This window comes from Talpa occidentalis, unplaced genomic scaffold (assembly GCF_014898055.3).
Source record: "Talpa occidentalis isolate TD23 unplaced genomic scaffold, MPIMG_talOcc4v2.1, whole genome shotgun sequence".
NCBI lineage: Eukaryota > Metazoa > Chordata > Mammalia > Eulipotyphla > Talpidae > Talpa > Talpa occidentalis.
This window is the reverse complement of record NW_026555331.1, coordinates 140331912-140350781: the sequence shown is the minus strand read 5'-3', so window position 1 is coordinate 140350781 and position 18870 is coordinate 140331912. Positions and strand designations below refer to the sequence as shown.

The 18870-nt window shown below is 49.4% G+C and overlaps 1 long non-coding RNA gene across 2 annotated transcripts in view; it reads right to left on the bottom strand.

Annotated features, from left to right (window-relative positions):
* The window catches only part of LOC129145354 (uncharacterized), a 113854-nt gene that overhangs the window by 82002 nt on the left and 12982 nt on the right, over positions 1 to 18870 (bottom strand). The window contains exon 1 of one of the 2 annotated variants that reach the window (XR_008550864.1): positions 2385 to 2512. The exons of the other annotated variant lie outside the window; for it this stretch is intronic. This is a non-coding gene — a long non-coding RNA (uncharacterized LOC129145354). Of the gene's footprint in view, positions 1 to 2384; positions 2513 to 18870 lie in introns of those variants that run through there. 2 annotated transcript variants of the gene reach the window in all.

Sequence of the window (18870 nt, the reverse complement as noted above, 5' to 3'; positions counted from 1 at the left end):
ACCCTTTTCCCCAACTCCTGTGTGCCTTTTATGTCTCAGCAGGAAGGATCTGCCTGTCTACTCTTGGTTCAATATACTATTTGCCTGGTGAAGGCAAACTTCTCACTTGCCTGTTTTCAAAACAAAAACATTTTCAGAGTATTTGTGAGCAGTTCATTCTGTTACTCAGAGGGCCTGGCAGGGCTCTGCAAAGTCTGGACAATGGTTGTGCAAAGTTAAGGGTACTTAGAAAGAAGCCTAGGGTTTCCACAGCCAAGATTCCCTGCAGAGGCCCCTGCACACCGTCTTACCCCACCTCCCCCTCCCAGCAACTTCAACTAGAGCCAATCAGAGAGCTCGGGTAGATCAGATCGGGCCCCCAAGGAAAACTGCTGAGAACTGTCTTTTCAGTTAACAGAAATCTTCAGTAGAGGAATTGGAGGTGTGAGGCTTATTACAGTTTGCAGCCAGGACCGTAACAGTAACGACGCTGGCAAGGCCAGGCTAAAAGCTCAGGCTCTGGCAGTGTTAATAGTACCTCCCACCAGATACCCCCGCCTTCTTCTGTATTTTCTTTTATCTTGCTTATTATTGTGTGTCCTTATTCCCTTTGTGCCAAAACTAGTCTTGCGTCCCCTTCAACAAAGGGAGCATTTTTATTTTCTTAGTGGCATAGAAATCTAAATGAAACAGCGGGGCTCGCAAGTCAGAAGCAAACGTGGTTTGCCTCCAGGGCTGGTGCAGTGCTGTCGGTGGGCACTGGTGTGGTTCTGAGCCTCTGAGACCACAGCAGAAGCCCACCTGTCACTCTGGCTGCCTCATGCTCACACAGACCCACCAGGGAGCTGGCTGCATGGCGGGGAGGGACCCCAGCATTGAGCTGGCTCCCGGGAGAGGCTCTGTGCTGGAGATCTCCCTCCTGCAGATCCTGAAAGCTGGATCCAAGCAATACGCATAGCTCATGAGTGGAATAAAGAGGCAATTGTTGTTTTATTTTTTTTTTTTATCTGTCTGGCAGAAAAGTCCTTTGATCTAAAGACCCAGATCCAGATGTCAACCACAGCTGAGGACACCTGTTATAGCCCAATACAATGCTCAGAACAAGGAAGCCAGTCACAAAGATGAACAGAACTTTTCAGCTCTTCTTCCATCCCATCTGTTTGTACTCCTGGAAATGTAACTGGGGGAGGGAGGAGGTGTGCCTTTCTGGACTGGGCGCTGTGTAGTTTTCTGGGACATTGAAACAGAGTTAGGATTTCTCCAGGATCCTAAAAAGCCACCCCTTGCCACACAGCCTGCCCAGCAGCAGAAGCAAAGCAGTATAGATTAGAGGGGTGCTGGCAGGCTAATGGCAGGGCTCTCCCCAGAACTCTGACACACATACACCCACTCACTCTCGTCCCCTCCCCATGGGGTCCCTTGCTAATGAGAACAGATTTATAAGGCTGCTCCTGAGAGAAAGCTGCTCAGCTGTCAACCAGGCTTCCCCCAGATTCTCATGGGGCCTCCAGTTTCCAGAGCCAAGAGGCAGGTTTGACTCACTGTATACACTACACTAGGAGTTCTGAGGAGGGACAGATGCTGTGCAGGGTCCCTGGGACACAAAGAGGACCGGGCCAGCCCCCTTAGGGGAACTCACAGTGGGGGGAGCCAGACACTCACACGAATAACTTCAGACCAGCTGCAGCTGCCTACCTGCGCCAGGCAGGCTGACACCCCGAGAGGCGAGGAGGGGCTCCCAGACCATGAAGGAGTTCCTCAAGATGACCCCACGTCAGCCAGCCCCTCTCAAGCATTCACTATGCCGAGCTCCGAGAGTGCAACTTGTCCTTCAAGAAACTGGGAAGAGGTTTCACATCTGTCCCCACAGCTCACTAAAGCCAGAAGAATGTATCAGAAAGAGACCTGGTATAAATCATTTCAAACCTTTTGCATCGATTCAGGCGGATGAGCCTGTTCCCACCAAAACGCAGTCAGCCTGCTTGAGACGATGGGGTCAAAGCAGACTGGGTTCCCCGTGACGCTCCCCATTTCTCAAGAAACAAAAGGCCAGGACCAGGCCCTCCCTGCTTCCTTCTACTCCCGTCACACAACCACATAACAGACAGGCTCCTCCCTGGGCTGGCTGGGGCCCATGGGGAGGCTTCTGAAAACAGAGGTTGCGCTTTTGGGGTGGGGAAAAGAGAGATGATTGATGGCTGCGTATGCATTTCCCCAGGAGGGGCAGGCCTCCAGGGGCCCCCCCAAGGGCGGAGGGTGCAGGGTTCTCTGGAAGGCAGGCCACCAGCCGAGCTGACAGGCCAGCGCCAGTCAGCAGGAGACCCTCCTCCCCCACTCCCAGCCCTGCCTGCCCCCCAAACCTCACCTGTTCAGTGTAGACAGGCAGTTGCCCCCGGATCACTCACCTGCCACAGCCTTCTTCCACCTGAGGTCAATTCGTTTCTTTCCCATTTTCAACTTTGCAGAAACGTGGCTCCCCCCAAGCATGTCAGGGAAGCACCACTTTCCTGGCAGAGGCTCTCTTATTTTACTGTCACAGCCACTTGGGGGTGTGTAGGGCGGCCCCTGGGCAGCTTGTTATCACCATTCAGCCCGGAAAGGGAGGCATGAGGTTAAAAAAATTAGATTAAAACACAACAAAGTCAGGTAAAATAATAGAAAACCTCACAGATGCTGGACTAGGACCCAGGTCCTCCGGTCCCAGCCTTTCGTGCTTCCCACACCTCCCCACGGGGCTTAGCCTCTGGCTGCAGGAATTTGCATGATTTTTTCTGAGGCAGGTAGAAGTGGCAGGAGTTCATGCCTCCTGGGTGATGCTCTGAGGGATAAATGTCCCTTTCTGCCCTCCAAGGCGTGTTCCCACAGCCGCTCAGAAGTTCCAGCGGTGCGGAGCCGCACTGGCCACAGCAAGCAGCCCTCAGCCACTCACTCCTTACTGTCCTTTCTCTCTCACCAAGCATTCCAGAACCACCTCCCTAAGAAATTACTTGCACTGGGTTGGCTTGGAGAGGGCGGGGGGTTCAAACTTGTTGGGGATCATGTCCCCAACAAGAATATGTCAAAGTCCCAAGCCCCAGGACCTGAGACTATGACGTTATTTGAAGATAGGGTGACTGCAGATGTGACTGCATTAGTTAATACGGGGTCCTACTCGAGGAGGGTGGCCCCAATATGAGGGGTGTCCCTATAGGAAGAGGGGAGAGATACCCACTTGTATGACCAGAGGAGAGAGATCAGAGCCATACATCTGCAAGCCAAATATCACCAACACTGGATCCTGCAGAGGTCAGGAAAGATGGTCCCCTAAAGGCATCAGGGGAGCCGGGCCCTGCTGTCACCTTGATTTCAGACACCCCACCTCCGGGCGGGTAGCAGTGCATGTCTGCTGTTGAAGGTGCTCGGTCTGTGGTGTTTTTTTTTGGTTGGGCTTCCTAGACAACTGACCGGGACCTACTGCGAGAGTTGGGGGGAGGCTAGACCCGAATATGGGGATTCGTGGTTGTGCCTGTGAAGCTCCCAGGACATGTGGTCCCCCTGAGGTGGCCAGCAGCTCTGCCCACTAAGAGTGAGGACAGATGCTGCCAGGCTGAACAGACCCTGAGCTGCAAAGCCAGCTGCGGCCGAGGAAGCAGGGATTCTGTGGCCGAGGAAGCAGGGATTCTGTCTGCGCCCACCCCCACCTCCAGCCCCCCTTAAACCTAATACCACAATCCCTTACTGATATTAAAAACTGACAAGGAATTTTGCCACCGGCACTAGCATTTTAATATTGAAAGGTTGTGAAATCTAATAAGAGCTACAAGGAGGTTGATGGGGATGGCATTATATTTTTTTTCTTCCTTCGAGCTTCAATAGAACTGGGATTCAATAAGCAAATGTGACAGAATGTGTAATTTCCCCTTGATCTGCCGTGGTCAGGCATTTCCTGTTTAATAACCTTAAACCAGCAGCCCCCCCTTCCTGTCCCCAGTGCCCCCCCATCTCTCCTCTCCATCTTATCAGAATAATCCTTCATTGGAACGTAGTTCAGACTGGCACTTTGGTGGCACCTTATCACCGCTTGAAGACACAAAGGGAACAAGCTGAAATATTATTTTTCCCCTTTGTGGAAAGGTGTTAATGAGATCTTCCTGCCATCACCCTGCCCGAGACAGTGGGAGTTCCCTGATCCCAGGCTTTCTGGTCCAATCCCAGCTTTAAAATCTGTCCATAAAACAGGGTGATCCTGGCCCACCCTCTGCCCCAGATAAGGGGAGGCCAAAATAGAAAATTTCTAGCTGGAAAGGTCCAAGGAAAGGGAGGAGCCCCCAAAAGGCCTGGAGGCAGGGCTCTAACTGTCCCTAGTACTGGACAAGGGAACAGAACCCCTGCCAGGACATGCCAGGGCAGGAGGGCGGGGGAGCCTCTGGGAGGGGTTTGGGTAGACTGACAAGCAAAAACAAGGTGCATCCTGGGGAGGGGTCCTGCCATGTGCGTAGCCACCCACCCCCAATATCTGAGTCAGGTCTCCTGCTTTCTGACCAGCTGAGACCATGCAGGGCCAGAATGAAATCCTTGGTTCTTGTTTCTGTTTTCTCTGGAGTGAGCCAAAAAAGTGCTTTGCTAGTCCTCAGGAAAGAGATTTGAAGGCTGTGAAATGAAAGTGTCACCATCCATCTGTTAGGGACTAAGCTGTGCCCCCCCAAATTCATCTGTCAAAACTCTGACCTCCCATTGTGGCTCTATTTGGAGAGAGAGCCTTGCAGGAGATGGATGTGTTTAAATGAGGACATAAGGATGGGACCCTGTGTCACCAGGCTGACTGGTGGCCTTGTAAGCAGACACCAGAGACTTGCTCACAAAGTCAAGGCCATGTGAGGACACAGGGAGATAGCAGCCAGCTGCAAGCCAAGGCCTCTGGAAAAACCAAACTTTGACAGTAGATATCAGGCCTCCAATACTATGAGAAAAATTCTGTTATTTCAGCCACCCAATCTGTGGTATTTTCTTATGGCAATCCTAGCAGGCAATGATACATCCATCATTCTTATTCCAATTCCCTCACTGAAGCCCAGAGAGGGGAAGCTATTTGTTCAAAGTCACATTGCTCATGGTAGAATCAGAATTGAAAATCCAGGGCACATTTTTACTTTCTCAAGAAGTTTCCATACTGTTTTGCAAAAAGACTACATCAACTTGCATTCCCACCAATAGTGGATGAGAGTTCCTTTTTCACCACAACCTTGTCAACATTTGTTGATTTCCAGCAATATTTCTATTAGGTACTTATCTGAAAATTCTAATACAAAATGATTTATGTACACCTGTGTACATAGCAGCACTCACTGTCCACAATTACCAAGTCATGGAGCCAACTAAGTGCAGTTCAACAGACGAATGGATATCCAATGGAATACTACACAGCTGGGAAAAAGATGGAATAATGACTGTTGGGACAAAATGCATAGACTGAGAGGTAATTATCTTAAGTGAAATAAGTCAAAAAGTGAAAGATAGATATCAGATGGTTTCACTCACCTGTGGAATATATATAATCCAAAACCCATAGACAGGAAAAGTATGGTAGGAACAAATCTTGAACTTAGTGAAAGAATTTAATGATTACCAGAGGAAATCAAAGGAGAGAGGTGGGAATGGGGGAGGGAGGAGGTACTGGCATGGGTGGTTTGTTGGAAGATGAGTGGGACATGTGCACATATGAAAAGAAAAAATGTTGTCCCAAGATTAAAATTTATTTTTTTAAAGATTTATTTATTTATTTATACAAGCACTGGGCATAGTCAGAAGCGCGGGACGGTGAGAGAATCCACCAGAGCAGAGCAGAGAACAGAACAGGCAGACTGATGAAATACATTGCTGAGGGGAGCAGCAGGCGACAGGAGAGGTCCGTGCGCCATGTGGGACCCTCGCTGGTGGCCAGGGATCGAATACTGCAGAGGCTGCGGGCAGCTTCGCAACCCAGCGCTCAACCACTGTGCCATCAGGGAAGCCCCCAAGATTAAAATTTAAAAAAAAAAAACTAGGGCCTTCTCTCAGTTCCATGCACATTGCACTACACACTGCCCATTAAGCATGACCACATGGACTCACAAACAACTTAATTTTGAATAAAGGCTTAAAAAGCCTCAGTCTCGCTGCCTTGAGTCCTCTAGGCAGGAATGATAGAGCTTCTTCATTCCCTGCTGCACAAACCACCATCCTGAGGTCTTGGTATTTACTTGGATAAGCAGTAATCTCCCCCAGAATGGCAGTGAGCCTCTGAGGGTCACCTGACTGATAACATTTGCAGTTGCTATGATACTTTGGCTCCTAATTTGCCATCATTTGTTACATGGAGTTTCAGGAATTCCCTGTAAAGCTGAAGACAGGGAGCCAGGCTGGCTTGAGCAGGCACTGCCAATACCAGACCAATTATAAGCTCGTCCCCATGGACATCTGAGTTGGGGTCCTCAGCAAGCTTCCCCCACACTTTCCCTACTGGATCATTTCTCCTTGAGCCACAAAGGGAAAAGGATGCTAACAGCAACTGGGGAGCCAGGCCAGTCGCCCCAGTTGGATTGGAATGAACAGGGAGGCAGACCAGAAGCACTCATTAAGGATCGTGTAACATTTAACATCAGTAGCCAAAAAGCAGACACCATGGGGTGTCATGGAAAAGAACCCTCAATTTGGAGCTCAGAGTCCTGAATTTGAATGCAGGTCTACAAAGAATAGCTGGCTTCCTTGGGTACTTTGGCTTTCTCACTAAAAAGAGGACATGGGATAAATACAGCACACAGGTGCACTTCGGTAGTGCCTGATGCGTGATGGGCTTCATATAAATACCTGGTTTTCCTTTGGTCCTGTCTACAGGTGTACCCAGGCTAAGGGTTTGGCCATCAGCTCTCAGAGCACTGGGAATGAAAAGCCAGGAAAATCTTCACAACAGACGAAGGCAAAGGAGGGAAAAGACAAGGACAGAAGTCAAGTGAAGGGGCCAAGCAGAACACACCTAGGGCCCCCCCCCAGGTCTCCAGCGGGTACGGATGGCTCATTCTGCTTTCTCTCTTCCACTAGGTCCTGGACAGCCCCTTTGAAGAAAAGCGTTTTCAGTTAAGAGAATAACTGCCATCTCCACTAAAATTTGGTGGTGATCACGAGTACTATATGCAGATGTCAAATTATAATGCCGTGCACCTGTAACTCACATAATGTTGCAAACCAATGTTACTCCAATTAAAAAATTTAATTTAAAAAGAAAAAATTAGAAAGAAATTGCTGGCAGACACAATATAAAGCCACGTGTGGAAAGTTGATGGGAAAGCGGCAAGGGACAGGGGTGGGCGGCGCAGGGCCTGCTCATTTCTGCTCTTAGCTTCTTCGACTCCCTATCAGGTGCAGTCTCTATAGAGGCCTCCTCGGCTATGTCTGCCTCTGCAAATGGCCTCAGAAAGCAGGAGGGGTGGGTTCTAGGGGCAGGTGGCTGGCAGGAGAAACACCCTGATCTCACCCCCCAGTTCTGGTCAACCACACCTGTCCCAATCATGTAAACTGGCCCACATACAACAAAAACACCCCCTGCAGTTCTGATCAGGTGGATTACAGGGTGCATTCCTGCAGGAATTTCATTTCCCCATGTTCTTCTGCAGAGCCCAGGGGAATTCTGTCTCTCTGTGTATATATTTGTCACAATATTTGGGAACAAGTTCAAGGAGAAGACACTCCTCCATGAAGAGTATTATATTGCTTAGAAGTAACTTAACTTTAAAATACTTGCGTATTTTATGGGCTGTATTTAAAACTCTCTTGGATACACTCCAGAGTTAGTTAGCATTGGCAGCACCCTAAAATTAACACTCCAGGACGGAAAACAGCACAGAGAGGCCCTCATCAGAATCCATCCCTTTCCAAGGCGATTACTTAGCATTTAAAATATCCATGTCAGGGCCTCCCCGGTGGCGCAGCGGTTGAGCGCTGGGTTGCGAAGCTGCCCGCAGCCTCTGCAGCACCGGTTCGATACCCAGCTGCTCCCCTCAGCAGTGTACTTCGGTCCTTCTGCCTGCTCTGCTCCCCTCTCTGGCTCTGGTGAATTCTCTCGCCCTCCCACACTTCTGACTGTACCCAGTGCTTGTATAAATAAATAAATATCTTTAAAAAAAAGTTTTAAAAAAAAATAAAAAATAAAATATCTGTGTCAAAAATGTACGAGGATGTACGAGGTCAGTTTGCCACATGAAGATGGGTGCGATGTGGACAAGCCTAACAATCAGCATCGCTGTCCAGACCTGGGGCAATGGCTTGCTTGGAGGCTGGAAAAGAGCCAGGTCTGATCAAAGTGGCCAGCGTGATGCTTAGGACGCGAAGGCAGCTGAGGCAGCCTGCAGCTGACGGATGTCTAGGCTGACAGTGCTGTCACAGAGCCGCACTCGGGTTCTAGATCCTACATGCAAGATCTGTTCGGTAAAAGGATGTCCTGAACAAACTCCACAAACAGGTTTTATGGACCCCACCCCTACCCCAGACCAAAGAGATCTAAGATACCAAGGACTACAAATCCCATAATTCATCACCACTGAAGGGCAGATTGCTGGGAACTACGGGTGGAATTAAGCAGCCCAGCTTGGTACAGCCAGACATGTGGGCTTTGGGTGCCCTCGTTTATTCACCAGTTTTCAGCTCAGCAAAACTGGTAGAACACATTTACCAATTTCTCTCTCTTCTCCTTCAGTCATTTCTTTCTTCATTGTCCCCTTTTTGTAAACAAACCCTTTATTAACATTTTTGTGTGTACCTGTTTTTGTGTGTACCTTTTAAGTGTGCAGGTGAGGACCCACAGTCAGGCCAACCCATTTCACATTGGGGTTGCCCTATAATAACTCCTCGTAGGCTTCTGCCAGCAGAAAGCAAGAGAGAGGGGTCCTGATCACACCAGCTGCTCTGTGCCACATCATGGGAAGCCAGGGGTAGCTGGAGATAAGGCCTGGAATCAGAATGGATGCTTTCATTCCCTCCCCCACTGTTCCTTAGCTGTAGACTGTGGGCAAGTTGCTTGGCCTCTCTGTGCCTCTGTTAATATATGCAAAGGGCTTAGCCTCATGCTCAGCAAGTCATAAGTGCACTGTTAGTCAGCATTATTATTATCGCATTATTGTGAGCGCCCCGGCCATCTGAGCCCCAAGACACCAGGTTTAGTGATGATGATAATAACTACCTTTAAATGAGAACCTTTAATCACTATAAGCACACTCTATTAGCGCCTTTACAGGCATTAGCTCCTTGAATCCCCACAACTCTTCGAGGGTAATTATAATCCCCATTTTATGGATAATGAAGGTGATGCTTGGAAAGATTAAGTAACCTGCCCCCTGCCATGTAGCTGAGAGCAGGGGAACCAGGCCATAAACAGAATCCCTTGGGACCCTAGACTGGATTCTGAGCCACGGAGAATCCCACCACCCCTAGGAGTCCAGCTCCTTCCTGGGAGCACTCCACATTGACTTTCTTACCGGGAAGATGGCACACAGACAATGGAATGGCTGACCCCTTGGCAATTTGGTTCCTCACTTTGCATTTGAAAAACCAAACAGGGGGCCTCCCTGGTGGCACAAGGGGTTGGGACACAGCCTATGAAGCTGTCCACAACCTATGAAGCTGTCCACAGTCATTGCAGCAAGAGTTCGATCCCCAGCCAGGGAGATGCCCACATGGCGCAGCAGACTTCTCCTGTCTCGCCCGCTGCTCCTCTTGCAACAGGGTGGTCCCCAGGAAAGGGGGAGGTTCCCTGCCCCACCCAAGGGAGGGTGGAGCTGAGCAGGAAGAGGAGAAGCTGAAGAAGAGACTGAGGAAGGAAGCAGGATGGAGCCAGGAGACCTGGAGGAGGCACATGGAGCCTAGAGACACGTAAAAAAACTGCGCTTGTCTTTTGGTCGTGGACTGGGTGACACAGATGTGGGTGAGACCCGTGGGGAGGGACAATGGCAGCTTTTATCTTGATGTTGATTTTGCTCTTTTCCTTCCGGACTTGTCCGGTTGTTTGTGACCCTTCTCTGTGGGTCCCCACTGGAAGATGCTTTAGACTTTTAGCAGGCTTTGGGGCCTTGTTCTGGGCCATCCCATATGGATGGACTTTTACCCACGAGGGGATGGGTAACTTTGGGTGCTTCATCTAGAAACTAGACTCTTTGCCTTACCTGTATTGTTTCCTAGTTTTATTAAAGTTCCTTCCCATTAAAGTCTCCTATGTTTTGTGTTGATGCGGCGGATGGCAGAACCCATTTAGAATAGGCAGGTTTGCGGGGTTTGGGCTGCCCCTCTCTCTGTCCTATAACACTCTCAGCAGTGTGTTTCAGTACATCTGCCTGTTCTGTTTTATGCTCTGTCTCTGGTGGATCCTCTCACCGCTCCCCACTCACAACTCTGGCCTGTGCCCCGGTTCTTGCATGCATAAATAAATAAATCTTAAAAAAAAAAAAAAAAACAGAATTCAGATCTATGTGGCAATCTTTTGTGAGCCAAGTGGATGTTGAGGTTCCCAGTCTTGGCTGAACATTAGATTTGGCTTTAAAAGCCCCAATGATGGGCCTCCCTGGTGGCGCAAAGGGTTAAGACGCAAACTGTGAAGCAATCGGCAGCCTCTGCAGCACGAGTTCGATTCCCTGGCTGGCCAGGGAACAACCCACATGGCACAGCAGACCTCTCCTGTCTTGCCCGCTGCTCCCCTCAGCAGTGTACCTCAGTCAATCTGCCTGTTCTGTTCCCTACTCTGTCTCTGGTGAATGCTCTCACCCCCCTACACCTCTGGCCTATACCCCAGCTCTTGCATGCATAAACAAATAAATCTTTAAAAAAAAAAAAAAAACAATGGTAAGACTACTCTGGACCAAATGATCCAAATCCTAATCTCAGGGACTATGGCTCACGAATCTGTATTTTCTACAGCTCCCCACACCAAGATAGTGCTCCTGAGGTCATGAACCACTGGGGTAGGCATTGTGTCCAGCAACACCAAACTGATAAAGAAACGGGAGTCATGGAGCAGCCTACGTAATGCACGATGCTACCAAACAGCAAGATCCTGGTCTTTTTATTGATAGAATAATCATACAGCATCAGTTGAGAGGAAGCAGGGCAGAGAAAAGGGAGGGGGTGAAACTAGAAAAGGTGGTCTGTCATCTATAGTTTCAGGGGTAGTGAGTCTGCCCTCCAGGCCCTTCTCATCTGCTTGATGACTCGGTATTGTAATTGAGATCAAGCCCTAGTTTCCCAGCCATGTTTCAATCTTATCAACAAGGCTGATCCACTGATCAGTTTCTGGGGTCCCTTGTTATACATTGTCCTGTCTGCCCCCCCCCCCCCGCCCCGCATTCCTGGTCATACCTCATGATGCATAGCCTTCCCAGCGTAATCCAGCTTTGTGTTCTTGATTTATTTGAAAAGCATCTTGCAGGGTTGGGCTCCTGTACCTAACTGACCTGGCCATTCTGACCTTGCTTAGGATTTAGAACTGTAGGTAACAAAATGGTGGCTGAACAGGCCGCTTAGTTAGCAGGCCCACAGGTAGGGTGCCCCAGCAAGGCTGCATGGAGCAGCTGCCTGTAAAATGAAGGCCCTGATCCTACAACATCTGGGGCCTGTGCCCATCATCAGGCACAGCCCCATTGACAACAGCAACACCCCGATTCTCAGAGGAGAAACTGGGTTGAACACTGGGTTCAAAAACCTCATCTACGCCTTCCTTCCAGTAGGGAAAAGAACCATCGGTGGGATACCTGGGTTCTGTCTCCATTACACCCCTCACTTCCTCTCCCCCAGCACCAGCACCTGCTGTCACTTCCTATCAATCCCTTCATCTGCCTCCCGCCTCGAACAACATATTTGAATCTGGACATTTGGTTATAATTCTCAAAACAAAGGATCTGGCTTGGTCTGGGACATAATGAGTTGAATAAAATTTTATGGGTCTCTCTGGGAAGACTGGACGGGCGGGGCTGGGGCAGAGGAGGGAGGGAAGGGAGAGGGCAGATGGGTAACAGCTCAGGGTCTCTCCCCAGGGGCAGATAGAAAGGCTAAAGCAGAATTGTCAGAAGATGCAGGCAATCAGCAGCATTAGCATACAAACTGCCTCCTCCAGACTTCGGTTCCTGGCAGCCCAGGGCCCAGCAGGGGCAGTGGGCTCTTATCCCTGCAATAAATACTTATGAAAGCTTGCTGATGCTAACCTCTTGGGAGGCCAGAGGGGAGAGGGGAGGAGAGAACTACCCAGAGCTGGGGGCTTAAGATTCTGAAGTGGTCACAGAGGTGGGTGAAGAGAGGGTCATGCAGACACCAGGCTGATGCCATGTTCGTGCCACCTCTCAGGGCAGCCTCTGCTTCAGTAAAGGGGGAGGGATGCACTTCCCCAAAGATACTGTGGCCGTGCTCCCTCCAGACAGTCCTCACCCCTGGTAGAAATTGACCAAGACAGCCTTAATTCCCTCAGCTTCACTAAACTCCAGACACTTTCTTCCCAAAGTAGTAACCCCAACCTCTCTTCTTCTAGAGCACTTACCTTAGAAAACTCACAACTGTAAATTCTTTCTCTGCCCCTTCGAGAAAGGCAGAACCTCTCTTAGGGAAGAGAAAACTAAAAGAAATTGTACAATTTGCCCCAGTTCACACAATGAAGTGCTGAAGTCTAGATATGAGCCCAGACAACCTGAACTCTTGCACACTACACATTCCCCCCTCCTATTTGCAAGGCACTGATGTCCCATCCCCTGCATTTCATTCATATCTCTCTCCAGCATCAAAACACATCTCAGCATGTTGTCTTGAGTTGTTTCTGCTGGGAGAATTAACAACATCAAAAAGATCCATGGTTTAATTGGACTTACCACACAGAGGAACTCTGGTCTATTGCTGGCATTTTATTGATTGCTATAACTGCTCTATCACCAAACTACTTATATAAACTATCTCACAATCCTATAGCACCTACAAGGTCTAGATTTTCCAAAGCAATCATGATTTCAACATTGTGACCTATTTTTTTTATGAGTCACAAAATGCTAGAAAAGTGATAACATTTACATCCAAAATAAACCCCCTTCCATGTCTTCCATCCAAAAGGGTTGCAAATTCCTTTGTCCCAATTCCTTGGAATGTGAAAATATATCATGGTCCTATGGTATTGAAGTAGGTGTAGCTCACTTTTTACTCATGGCTGAGTAAGACGTTTATACTTTAGCAAAACCATTGGGCCACGTGGTATAATCACTCAGTTGAGTCCAAGCAGCTGCCAGTCACAAACTCTGATGTTTAATTAGCCCCCCATACCTATGATTGCCACCATCACCCCAAAACCAATTCTTATTCATATGGACTTCTGGTGATAGTGCAACTATTTTCCAGCAGCCTGATTTTCTCCCCTAGAGAACAGACAGCAGATTGTCATAAAGCACTGAAGCAAGGCCTAGCCCCTCCTCATGCCGTGCTGCTATGCCATGGTGCCAACCCTGTAGAAACCTGGCCAGGCCACAGAGACTGAGGGTCTAGCTGGTGCCAGGAACTGGCTGGCTGGGACTGCTGGTCCCAGAGTTGACAGACTGCACACACCCTCACCCAAGCATCCATCCCTTAGACATGTGTTTACACAACCCTCCCCTGGGTCATTTCCAAGAAACCCAGACATACCCTTTCCCAGGAGTCAAAGCGACCAGCGGTTCCAAACGATTGATTCTCAACTGAAGGCAGGTGGACGGCAGAGATGTGCATTATCTTCTATCAATGTCTGCCCTAGAGGTGACCTCTTGGCCAATGAGCCTTTAATTGATGTTGTACTGCCCTCTCCCTGTCCTATAACAATGTCACCAGCTTCCTGAATGCCATGTCACCCTGTGGGATGGAGCAGGTGTTCGTGACACTAGGATCTTGGGGTATGTGGCCTGGAGGACCAGGCCCTCTCAATCTCCCCAATAACTCATATGTATGTTGATATATATATGAAATTACTTAGCTTTTTTGCTTTTGAAAGTTTATATTAAAATATATTAGCACATGTCAAGGTGTTAAATAAAACTCAAAATCTTCTAAGTTACAGTTAGAGGGAAAGACAGACAGGATTCCTGACCCCTGTGAGAGCTTGAAGCCTGGGAAGAAAGGGTGGAGCAGACAAAGGATCTGGGAGATCGCAGATTGAAGCAGGCATGACTTCATTTGGCCACCACTGATCCATCACACGATTTCCAGCAGGTCCATCTTCTACACACCATTTGCCCTGTATGGCCATGCAGTGGAGCGAGACCAGGACAAGCTGTCAGCGGTGAGCTGGAGGTAATGAAGGCAAGGCCAGAAGGTGAGCAATGTGGTCAGGAAATCAGAGAAAAAGAGCAAGATGTCAAAGCCAAGTCTATGTGGCAGAGTGCAGTTCAAGGCGTGACCACGGATAGACAAGAATAAAACAAGAGGTGCCAAGTCCAGTAAGGATCTGAGTCAAGGCTGCCACACCTAAGATCAGATGGACAGCAGGAGCCAGGAGGAAACCAGACTGAGCTCAAATGGAAAGGAAGTCGAGATAAACATCCATGGAGTCACTACTTGGGGAAGAGTCTTTCGTCCCGCTCTTAAGCAACCATTTGGATGTGTTGACAAGCCTCCTTGAAATTGTGTATTTTACTGGAAAATGCTTATGTGGTTTTGGGTGCATGTGCTTTCATTTATATAAATGTTACTGTATACACAACAGATCTCCGTCCCTTTTCTTAACTCAGCAGGGACTCTGTTTTGAAGATCCTCACTTTCCTGTGTGCATATTTAGTCCTCTGCTCCTAACTCCTGCCATGTCCATCGGGAGCAGCCTCCACGTGGGGCTATGCACCCCCCCCCAGTGAGGGGAACCCAGATCACTTTCCACTCACCTCCCCACCATGGTCTGTGAGCATCCTCCAACATGACACTGATACCAAACACCGGCCTCAGGTTCCCTCAGCCAATAAAAGGAAACAGAGTTTCAGGAGAAGGAAAGTAGTTTAATCTGTCGACAAAATAAGGAGGGAAGCAGACTCGAGTCTAAAAGACCACCGGCCTGTGCTTTGGCAGAGTGCAGGGTTATTTATACAAAGAATAAAAGGGGAGCTGGGCAAGGGTATGCCAAGGGGAAGGGTAAAGGGTCAGTGCAGAGATTCCTAAGATTTCTGAGTTTTCAGGTGTGAGCCAGCATGCTTTGTCAACAACTGCTATTTAACTCCCATTTCCTCGGAATTTAAGAAGACAAACCTATTAAACAAGGGAGGAAATTGCAAGACATTAGAAGACAAGTTTGTTAATGCATATCTGGGAGACCAGTCATAAAGACAAAATTTTCTTGTTTCACAGCATGAGGCCAGCTACAGGCTCAGACTGAAGGATTTTTAGGAAGACAAGGAAGCCAGCGAATACTCACCCTGAGAGTTACCTAGATCAACCAGAAGGCTAACGAGCCTAGCCTGGAGGCAAGGGAGGTCGAACAGATGCCAGATGATGCTCACCCAAAAGGCCGGCAAAGTTAACCAGGAGGCCAACCACAGGTCAGCATGAGAGCTTTAAAGTCGACCAGGAGGCCAGTACTTGCTCGACCAATAGGCTGGCTAGGAACCAGAAAGACGACCACAGCTCAGCTTACAAGGATTCTAGGTAGATGAGGAGGCCAGTAGCAGCTAGCGTGGAGGATGCTGACATTGACCAAAAAGTGACCCGGCTATACAGAAGGCTTCCTATGTCAACCTACATGTCAACACATACTCAGGCTGAACATTGCCTAAATCAATAAGCAGGATGGCCACAGGACACACACAAGGCTACTGAGGTTGAGTAGGAAGACATACAGGTCAGTCTGAAGCTGAGGCTGCCAGTGTCTATCAGCAGGTCAGCCCAAGAAACAGACTGAAGGCTGCCAAGGTCAACAGGAGACCACAGAAGCTCAGCCTGGAGGCTGGCAAGGCTGAACAAACAAGAGATCCCTCAAACACAGAGAGCAGACAGGCTAAATTTTTCACAGGTGCAATTTTTCACAGGTGGATCTGGCCTGGGCTCAGCATGGAGAATGATGATAACAACCATAAGACCAGCACCATTCTCAGCCCAAAGAATGCCTAGGTCAATCAGGAGGCCAACCCCGCCTCAGCCTGGAGGCCACTGAGGACGAAGAGGAGGCAAGCACTTGCTCTGTACAAAGGATGGTTAGATGGAAGAGGAGGCAGGCCTGGGCTCAGGCTACAGGTAGATATAGTTGACCAGGAGGCATCATGCACACAGCACTGAGACTGTGAAGGCAGACCAGCAGGCAGCCCCGCCTCAATGGGGAGGAACTGTCAGTCGACCGGGAGGCCATAGACTGCTCAGTCCAGAGGATGACTAAGTCAACCAGGAGACCGAGACCCTGCAGCCTGGAGGCTATTGAGGTCAATGAATAGGTCAGCACCTACTCAGTCCAGAGGACTGGTAGATCCACTGGCAGAGTGGTCCAGGCTACAGCCCCAAGGCTACGGAGGTCGAATGGAAGCCACAAAGGGACAGCATGAGCCTGCCAACATGTGCAACAAGATCTGCCCTGGCAGAGCTGGAGGCTGCTGCATTTCACAGGTGGGCCCTGCCTGTGCTCAGCGAGGAACATGCCAATGTCAACCCAAAGACATACACCATGCTTAGCCCCAAGGATGGCCATGTGGAAAAGGATGCAAGACCACCTCAGGCCGGAGACTACTGAGGTCAACAAGTTAGGAACAACTGTTCGGCACATAGACACCTAGGTCAACCAGGAGGCCAAGCCCGCTTCAGCCTGGAGGCTACTGAGTATGACCAGTAAGCTGGCCCCCAATGACCATGGAGGTACTCTCAGGCAACAAGAAGTCCAGCCCCTCTTAAGCCCAGAGAATGGTGAGGTCAACCAGGAGGCCAAGCCCGCTTCAGCCTGGAGGCTACTGAGGATGACCAGTAAGCTGGCCCCCAATGACCATGGAGGTACTCTCAGGCAACAAGAAGTCCAGCCCCTCTTAAGCCCAGAGAATGGTGAGGTCAACCAGGAGGCCAAGCCCGCTTCAGCCTGGAGGCTACTGAGGATGACCAGTAAGCTGGCCCCCAATGACCATGGAGGTACTCTCAGGCAACAAGAAGTCCAGCCCCTCTTAAGCCCAGAGAATGGTGAGGTCAACCAGGAGGCCGAGCCCGCATCACACTGGAGACTACTGAGTTCAACCAGGAGGCCAACGCCTGCTCAGCAGGAGGATGGTAAAATCAACGAGGAGGCCAAGAGCGCCCCAGCCTGGAGCCTAGTGAGGTCAACCAGGAGGCCAGCACATGCTCAGCCTGGAGGACGGGGAGGTCCACAGGCAGAGTGGTTCAGGCTACACCCCAAAGGTTGCTGAGGTCAAGTGCATGCCACACGGACTCTGCCAAAGGCTGAGGCTGCCACGCTCAATCAGCAGGCAGGCCTGGTTCAGCCTGGAGCCGGCCGAAGTCACCAATAGTTCTGCCCCCAAACAGCCTGGAGACTGCTGCTTTTCACAGGCGGGCCCTGCCTGGGATCAGCCTGCAGATGCCCAGGTCAACCAGCAGGATAGGTCCAGGCTCAGCCCGGAGGTTCCAAGCAGTGCACCAGGAGACCAGCCCTGGTGAAATATGGAGGCTGGATAGGTCAACTAGAAGTCCAGCCCAAGCTTAGACTGCAAAATCCCTAAGTCAACAAATAGTCTGATACGCAGCTCTGCCTGAGGTTAGCCAAAATTAACAACCAGCATGATAAAGTCCTGCACCTGGATTTAGCCTGGAGGCTCCAAGGATGACGGGATGCCAATACAAAGCTCAGCCTAGAGGATTCTGATTTCAGATGTCAGTCAGTAACAAGAATGATTCCTCATCCCCGACATACCCTGCATGCTCCCAAAAACAGCTTCCCAAACCTGACCTGAAGCCAGATGCACTGGTGACAAAGCTGCTGCAGGGGGCCTTGCTGCCCCAGCCAGGTAAGACACTGGCAAACAGCTAAGAAAAAGGGCCTTACACCGTGGGGCCGAAGTTCAAAGAGCCTCACACCGTGGGGCTGAAGATTCCTTGTGCCTCACACCGTGGGGCTGAAGATTAATCTATAACCTATAAGCATCCCTTTGTTTTTTGTTCTTGGTCATAAAAAGAGAAAAACCTCTCAGAAAATACATTGGGCAATAAAGTATATGTATAAGAATATTATAAGCACAAGGCATGGAGAAATACCTGCTTAAAAATTAAACACTGTAAATTTGGCCTGCCTGACAATGGGAAAGAGTTTGTTATACATGAACATGCCTGACAAGCAATGCAGGACAACGATTATAGTAAGCCCTTCCTTTGCTTTTTTAGAAGTTTTTTTTTTTTAGATTTTTTTTTTTTAATTTATTTATTTACACAAGCACTGGGTACAGTCAGAAGCGCGGAAGGGTGAGAGAATTCACCAGAGCCAGAGCAGGGAGCAGAGCAGGCAGAGGAACCGAAGTACACTGCTGAGGGGAGCAGCAGGCGGCAGGAGAGGTCTGTGTGCCATGCGGGACCCTCCTCCGGTGGCCGGGGAGCAGCCGGGGATCGAACCAGCACTGCAGAGGCTGCGGGCAGTTTCGCAACCCAGTGCTCAACCGCTGCACCACCGGGGAGGCCCTTTTAGAAGTTTCTTAGGAAAGTTTTTAAATGAAGTTAATTGTGTTAAGGAGTTCCTAGGTAGAAAAAGTTCTGATAGCTGAGAAGCAACTGGTCTCCGGCTGAAGGCCATATGAATAGAAGAGTCTTCGGATGCTTAGGCTTTAGCTGATAGGGGTGTACTGGCGGCTATCAACTGTCTTAGGTAATTGTCTAGCTGAAATAATGAGTTTTAGTGTAAGGCTTAGTTTTTTATCTATTAACCTTGAAGGTTGCCTTCTTGCTGAGAGCACA